Source organism: Falco biarmicus, chromosome 20 (assembly GCF_023638135.1).
Source record: "Falco biarmicus isolate bFalBia1 chromosome 20, bFalBia1.pri, whole genome shotgun sequence".
Taxonomy (NCBI): Eukaryota; Metazoa; Chordata; class Aves; order Falconiformes; family Falconidae; genus Falco; species Falco biarmicus.
In genome coordinates, this window is record NC_079307.1 from 959,349 (window position 1) to 968,016 (window position 8,668).

Below are 8,668 nucleotides of genomic sequence, written 5' to 3' on the forward strand. Positions count from 1 at the left end.
ACGGTGCGAAGGGCATGGTTCGCTGTTGCCATGCTATCTGGGGTATGAACGTGTTCAGATCTGCTTGTGCATGCACACAGACTGCACCGTGTACACATGCTTGTGCGCGTTTTCTCTCTGCTCCATAGCCAGTGCACCAGAGTGACTATTACAAGGGGCACATTAGACACAAAATTTTCCAGTGAGGGAAATTGCTCTAGATGTGATGCCTGCAGGCATTTTCAGCGCTGGGAAATAAGGGCTCGCTTATTTCCTTTAAAATTTATGCTCAAGATGAATAGCAATGATAAAAATCTGTCACAGTGCAGACAGGTCTGCACGCATTCAGGCTTGGTACTGCTTTGCAAGCACCCTGAGATCCACTTTGGGTCTGGGTGCTCAGCTTTCCCCTTCTTCAGCTGCTTTGTAAGCCTCAGTCTAGATTGTCTTGCGATCAAAGGAGGGATTGCCATGTCTGTGTGTGAGACCAAGGAGGGATATCCAGCTAGCTCAGGCTCTGAGGTGGTGTGGCAGCATGTCCTTCCACCTCACTTAAGACAAATAGTTGTCTGATCAGTCCACACCAAAGCATGAACCTCCGTAACGTCACACCGGTAGCAGCACTTCCATCTTTACAAGCAGGATACACCGGTAGCAGCACTTCCATCTTTACAAGCAGGATTAGAGCTCCCACGTGTTTGCACACGCTGCAGCTTAACCTCATGGTGCGGGGTTGAGAGCCTACACCTGCATCGCCATCCTGATGCAAAGAGGTGGCTCTTTCAGCTGAAAGTGCTGACTTGTGCAGGGCTCCTCTCCCCCACCGACCGTAGGGATCATCTGCTGTGCGTGGTAGGATGCAAGACTGGAGCTTCTTCTATCTAGGGGTAAATCCTATTCCAACTCCCTTAAATCATTTCATACAAAAAAAGCTTGCCACAGCTTTCCCTTGGAAGCAGAGAGATTGCTGTCAAGGCCTCAGGAACCCTGTCTGATGTGGGGCAGAGAACTGGGAGAGATGGTTAAGAGGTGCTGGGAGGACGTCAGTCACTGGTGGGGGAGGTCAGCGTTCCTGAAGCCGACAGAGCAGCGCATTGCAAGGACTTTCATGCTGTCAGTTCTACACTGACAGACCGAAAAGGTGAGGAAATGGCTGATTAAAGGATTCCAGGTGCCCTGACCTCAGTGCTTTAGGGACACGGCTCTGAATGACGATCCGGACTTGCAAATTTATGGGAACACTTTTTCGGTTGGCAGCGGAGGGAGCAAACAGGCATTCAATTAGCAGACCATATTCTTATGCCCACCTGACCCCACTGCTCCACAGGGACCCTTTCTCCCTGCCTGCAGCCTGTTTAAACTGCAAATCGTTTGGGGCAGGATCTCTGTCCTTCTCTCCTTGCACGGCTCGAAATAGAAAGGGATTTCAGTCTTGGGTGGAGCATATTGATATCACAGTTATAAATACAATGCTAGTGACAGAGCTCTCTGGTAACATGGCTCTGTGCCCAACCACATTAAGGACGGACTTTAATTTAAGCTAAAGAAGTAATGAGCTAGATCTGTAGGTTGCGGATAGAGATTGTTTCCAGGTTCTGCTTATTAAAATTCAGCTTTACCTCCTTTGTGTTGCCAATCACAGGCCACCTCTGTGGCTGTTACTGCAAGGACTTACATGGCAATGCGATTGTAGGGATCTGGTCTAATCTATTTCACAGCTGGAGACGAGCAGGGGCAGCCAGCGCTTGCTCCCCTGGATGTGTCACTCATGGTGGCTCCAGAACCGATGCGTTAGCCACTTCCTGATGTTTAACCTGACCCTTCCCATCTTTCACCTCTCCCAGAAATGCTCCTACTGCTATTTGTTTCCGAGGCCAATACAGTGAAGTATCCTGCCGTTTGCAAACGCTGTAGTTTGGAGGCAGCGTGACCCAGCTGCGATGGCATGAGCTCGTCATAGGAATTCTGTTAGTTCTGTGCTGGCGAATGGTTTTACTTACCGTCTCCTAGCGTCTGTCTAGACAGAAAACTCTGTCTGATAGCAGCTACCTTCTGCAGAGCTACCGTGAGAATAGAAACACACTAAATAACATTCCCCAAGCCAAATTCCTCCTTGGCATAGCTCTGCTGGGATTGCAATAGGCAGGGCTACGGCGGCCTTTGCTGAAAAAGGTAGAAAGACAGAGCTGAGTTTTGACCTAGGCTAAGTCTTGAGGGTCTGACTGTAAATCAGAAATACAGACGATGTGTCAGACAGGTTTGGGTTTTTTCTTTTCCTAACTGAAGTACTGCCAGTAACTCAAAAGTCACATCAGGAACATTGCCTGCTGCAAGTGTGGATGCCGGGGAGAATAACAAAGACAATACGTTTGTGTGGCTGGGGCTGCTACTCAATAAATTAAGAAGAGACTCTGGCTTCTCATTAGAAAGTACTATTTTACCTTTTTCTTCTTTTTTAATGAAACCATTTCTTCCTGAAAGACAAGAAAATGGCCTTTTTCCTAAGTGGACATTTTCATGAAAAAAAATTTTCCAAGTTTTCATTATGCTCTTGAACAAGAACTCAAATGTAAAATATCCTGTTTGCTCCCCTGGCATCCTTCTAAAAGGTGAAAAAGGGAGAGAACATGAATCCTCCACACGTATTTTTGTGGACAAACAGAAAATACGTAAAGCTCAACCATTTTTGAGATGCTAGGAATTAAGTTGATATTTCCCTAAGTCCTCAAAACCCCCACTGAATTATTCTTGGTGGGTTTCAGCTGTAAAACCCCACCCCCACCACCAGACTGAGCAACAAGAGACAAGTAGGAGCAACCTGGCTTTGTTCACAGCTGGACCTTGTTACCCTTCCCAAGCACTTCAGGAGGAACCTCTTCAGCTGTTGATTGCTGCTGAGAGGGCGGGGTGTAGAGGGAGCTGGGTCATTTTTGTTGTGTTTTTCTGTGATGAAAAGTATGGGTTGAATTTGGGTTTGTTCTGTGAAGAAAGTAGCTTTGGTTTTGTTGGAGCTGTGTGGTGATGAAATCTACTGATTGATGTTCATGGTGGGCGTCTCCTTGACTTCCCTGCTGCTCAGTGTGGTCCTTTGAGCTTTCTGTGTGAGGGAGAGGTCCATGCTGCCTTCTACCTCGTGGAAAAGGAACAACAGCCAGGAAGGAGGTAAGGAAAAGTGGAAGGGATTTGCATGCTGTCCTTGTAGTGGTATGTAGAATCTTTCTGAGGTCTCAAGCCTCTGAGTAATTAGTTTGTCCTTAGTACTCGATGACAGTGTCTGTCTTGAGGCAGGATTTGTCCATGCCCTGTACTGTGGGTAGCCAGGAGGTTATGCACCAGAGTAATTGCTTGAACTTGTTTGCTGTGGTTTAGAGTCTGGCTGTGCGACGTATTGATGGCGTGAATGATGTTTGCATTGCACCAGGCAATCATCAAATGCATGTTGTGTCTTTGTTAATAGATGCTTTTTGCTTTGCTAAGTGATCCCCTTGCACCGAAATATGTAGGTGTTTATAACAGTTACATGCTGCTCCGTGTCTGTGGTTCTTGCTAACAGTACTGGCTTGCTGGCCTTGAAGCCCCTTTTGCCCCTACCCCTTCTTTAGTAGATTGTCTGTTCTTTGGTCGCAGTATGCAGCCATAAAGTGATCTGTATCTAATGTTTCATGATTTTGTGTTTCGAAATACTTCATGTGAGTGGCTGGTGTCACTATCAGTGTTTGTAAAGAGGGAAAAACTGAAGCGCAAAGCAGACAGATAACATGATTAAGGCTTTAATGCAAGTCTGTAGGGGAACTTGCTCTGAATCTGAGAACTTTCTGGGTTCTATGCGCCCTCTGCTAAACTCTCTGACCCTTCTCAGCTGCTGAGCAGGACTGTGATAGCAAAAAAAAAAAAAAAAAAGGCACAAAAAAGGCTGCCCAGGTGCTATAGAAACAATTAAGTGTCTGGCCCAAGGAGCTAATGAGATGTTGCCCACACCTGCTCTGAGGCTTACACGGGGCTCAGGTGGCCTGGTGCCCCCTGTGACCTGTCTGTAAGAAGGGCAGCTGAGGCATGGAGCTACTGGGTCATCTCCAGGATTTGCAAAATCCCTGCTTGTGCAAACAACAAGTAGATGTCTGTTAGAAACTGCAGCACCTTTAGTGCAAAGTGCTGGGTGGCAGAGTAGGTCCTTGCTCATATTTGGTGTTAACTGGCACTAAGTGGCTTGCAGGGTTTCTCCTCCTCTTGGGTACCAAAAGGGCAGCCCCTCCCAAAGACTTTCTCTCCTGTCTGCATCTGTCCCGTTGTCCTTCTCTAGACACTCAGAAGCAGGGTGGTTTGTTTTTTTTGCGGTTTTTTTGATGGTTGTTTTTTTGGGTTTGGGGTTTTTTTTATGCTGCTTCAGCCGAGGTGTAGGGAAGCTTGGGATTCAGGGTTGACCCAAGATATGTCACTGGCTGGTGACTTAGGCAGTACCACAAAGTGATTTCCAAGTAGGTGGAACACAGGCATCCTGAGAGTGCTGGCCACACACCTGTGTAAGGCGGAGGCGGATCTGCCTTACTGGGTTGGTCACGTTCTTTCTCCTTTCTGATCAGTAAGGCTGAAGTGCCTTTGGGTGCCTCTCCTTCAGGCCCCAAGGTGAGATCCTTTATGTGTGCTCAGGAAGCACCGAACACCTCTCATGAAAACAGCAAGGCTCAAAATCACCAAGAACAGGCAATCCAACCTGACCTTTCACTCCTTTGATCCACAGAAAACAACAGTAGAGGCGGCTCTGCCATGAGGTTGTGCTCCATGAAGTTATTTCTTGTTGATCACAGTGCATTATGAAGGGTTTCGAGTCATTAACAGGAACTGAGTTCCTACTGTATGAAGATTAATTTGCTGCCTCAGCCGTCTATTGGGCAAAAAAGCATGTGAGGATGCGGGCAGTCCAGCCGTTATCATGTTTATCAGGATAAATAGCGTGCTGGGATCATGCATAGCGTGGCAGCTTCTATTTCTTTGCAGTTGGTACAGAACACACAAGCAGGGTTTAAGAACATGAAGCATCTGTCTGGGAGCTAAACCAAAGGAAAAACCACGTCTCTCTAAAACCATGTCTTGTGGTCGCAAAACGTGGTGTGGCTTTCTGTCATGTAACCACCTAAATTCAGAAGGCTTTGGTTAAAGCCCTGAACCGTGGAGCTCTTCTTGTCCCATGCGCAGCCTTGCCTCTTCTTGATCTATTTCCAGTCTTCAGACTTCTCATTGCTGACCGGGTTTCTTCCTCCAGATTTATCGTTTACATTTCTTTTTCCAGAGGGAACAGGACCAGTCTGTCTCCCTGTTTCCCTTGCTCTTCTTGCCTAAATTCCCCATAGCCACGATCTCCTCTCTGACTCTGTAGGTTCCTGCTGGAGTTGTGCCTTGTGCCACATTTGCTTCTCCTTGACGCTCTGCTCTGGTATTTCCAGTTCCCTCCTTTCCTCCCTCTGTTCTGCAGCTTCTCATCAAGTCTTGTTATTCCTAGTATCCCACCCCGAATTTTTCTCCTGTTTTCCCTTTGGCGTGTCTCTTTCCCTTTGCTTCTGCTCAGATCTCTGTGAGCGAGGCCCAGCGGGGAGATTGCAGGAGTGGTGGTGCTCGCTGTTACCCCTTCGAGGGTTTTGCTCATCGAGAGAGGAAAGCGTGTTGGCATTGCTGTTCTGCAAGGGAGGAGGTGGATACTATTTTGGAAGCTAATCAAAGCTTAAAGGCGAATCCTTCAAGATGCGCTGCTTCCTATGGGCGCAGCAGACAAGTGGGTACGTCTGGATGCAAATTGGAAGCTAGGGGATGTTGTGGCATTGCCCAAGAGATGTGATAGATTTTTGGCTAACGGCTAAGGCTTTGTTAGGGAACCCCATTGTACTTCTGGATGGGCTAGGCAATTATTTCCTGTGTCTCCACAGTTAAGTTTTTATGGAAGCCTCGTTCTGTTTAATGTAGCTGTAGTCGAGTTATAAATTAATAATCCCTGCTGCTGGGACTGCTGTGTAGCAAGATGGCTTTCCTGAATGTATGTGTAAATAATTCATGCTATTAAATTAGTTGTGTTCCCTGTCCACAGCTCGTTTACCTGCTGTGACTACAAATACTCCTCTATACAGTTAGAGTAGGTGTCAGAATATGCCAAGCATGAGAGGTTCATGTCTATCAGAAAGAGCCTTTACCCCTTGTTAAATGGATCAGAAACTCTTCGGACTGAGAGTCCTGGAAAAGTCTCGTTTGTTAAACATGACACTCTGTGCAGGAATACACCTGCTTGGGCAACACTTTCATCTTGGGTTTTTAGATCTAGGAAGATTGAGGTTGCAAGAGATGGACTTTCCTTGTAAACCACAGTTCCTGGTCTTTTTCAAGCTCTCCATCTCTATTTTTGGAGCTTGGCTGGGATGATTTTGGTGGGTCTGTGCCTCAATTTTCCTATGTGTAGTGCAGGAACAATAGGAATTCTTCCTTGCTTCATGTGGCAAATCCTGTGGGGTTTCCAGTCTAATATTTTTATTAAAATCCCCCCTATCTTTCTTTAGAAAGCAGCTGCCACGGAAATAACAAATAGTCCTTTTCAGTCTCAGGTCTGAGTTGTCTACGCGGGCATCAGCCATCCTGTGCTGCAGCAAACAGCATTTCAAATGACACAAGTCCTCTACAGATGAAGTAAAAATAGGAAAAAAAAATAGTATCTTGAGTCTAAAAGCTATTTTTCAGGGTTCTAGCACACAGTCTCTAAAATGCATGCATCTTTTTGGCATTACCTGATGTTTCTAAGAGCTTTGCTGCTGCTGTATTGCTTCTGGATTATCAGATTATTTTAGACCACACCAGTAATGCTTTTGCTGGTCTAATGTTACCAATTCTTCCTTGTTTTTCCTCAGCTTTGCTGCTGCTCTCGTCTGCATGTGGTCATCCAGGGCAGGACTTGAGGGAATCCAGGGAAGACTGTGCTGTAATGTCTTCCACCTTCTCCCTGCATACCAGAAACCTGATCGTCTGACAGTAAGTAATATTTATATGCTTTCACACATCATACATAACCTGCAAAATTGTTTTATTGCCAAGTTACTATAATGTATTATCTAGAAGCAACTTAAAATTTTTCATTTAGCTTTATATATAAATATTGATGAGAAGTCTGAAGCATGTTTTTCTGTAGAAAACAGCTATGTTTATAATGGACTCAAATATATCTGGAAAAGATGTTATTTCTTACACTCCTGCTGAAGTCTACTTAGAGGACATTCGAGGCGAGGATGTCTGTATAAATAACAAGTGCTATTAGTTTGGGACCAATTTATTCACTGGAAAGGCTTCTGAAGAAACACATCACCATATTGGAAATCACTAATGTGAGATGTAAAGAGTGTTGCTAACATTTGTTGGGATGTAAGGCAAATGTTTACAATGGAAGGAAAACAAAGTTGCATGAAGTGAAGAAAATGAGATGGGTGCTCGGTAACTTTGAAATAACTTTGAGTTCTTAGTCTGTTGTGAGGGTAGTTCTATTGCTCTCTCTTTTTTGGTTAAATGACGTTGTTTTTGTTAGTTTGGGAAAAGCATTCCTAAATATTGAAGGGACTGGGAACACTGAGATTCTAAGTTTGGCACCTATCTAGCTGCGCTTTCCTAGCAGTTAATGTGTGCATTCTGGTTAAGCTTTATACTGAGATTTGCAAATGATGTCTAGCAAATGACCAGTCTGCCTTGCAAATGTTTCTGTATGAACTGGAAACGCAGAGGAGCGAGGGCTGCATTGGCAAGGCACGTTTGGTTCAGTCAGTCAACTGGAGGCTGAGTTGGGAGGAGGCAAACGATTACTCATAAGCAAGAAAATGGCTTATAATATCTCTTTTTAAATATGTTGCAAACAAGCTGAGGAATGCTTTTTTGAGGCACTGCAGACAGGCATAAGTAATTTCTTAAATACCCGGTCCCTCCCTCCCTTGCTTTGAATGGCAGGTTGTTGTGTCGCTTTGGGTCCGGTGCTGTGTTTTTTGGAGGCTTCCTCTAGCTATAGTTCTAGCAGTTTGTGTAATGCTGTTTCCAAAAAACACACGGTATAATGAAACATGAAGTATTATGCTCTCCTCTAACCTATTTAAATGACTTCATTAACATTGAATTTTACTGAGCATGTCAGGATTGGAGACACACCGTAAGAGAGAAATATAATCTAATAGGAAGGAATATACCTCTCCGCAATAGTCAAGCTCTGAGATCAAAAAAACGTGGTTCAGAACAGACACATGACTTGGTGCATTGGGCAAGGAAATTATCACACTCTCCTCCTTCACTCCCCCCCCCCCCCCCAAAAAAAAAAAAAAAAGGAAAAAAGTTAAAATTCCTCCCACAACTTGAAATGTTATGGCAACACTCAAATATCATTACCAGCAAGTCTATTTCGCAAAGATTAAAAGGAATAACAAAGGAAAAGGTGATGGAAATAGATGGATGATGCAGTGGGGCGGCGTGGAGAGGGGGAGTCAGTTGGGACTGAGACATATGTAACATATATTGATCAAATGTATGAATGTATTTCGGTATCCTCTGGGCTGTGGGAGTTCCCAGACTGTTTGCCTTCAAATGGAAGCAATTTAATCTTTAAAAATAATAATGAAAGAGCAAACTGTAAATGAGACCTTCTGGCAGACTGACGGGGCTGCAGTCCCAGAGGTAGGCACAC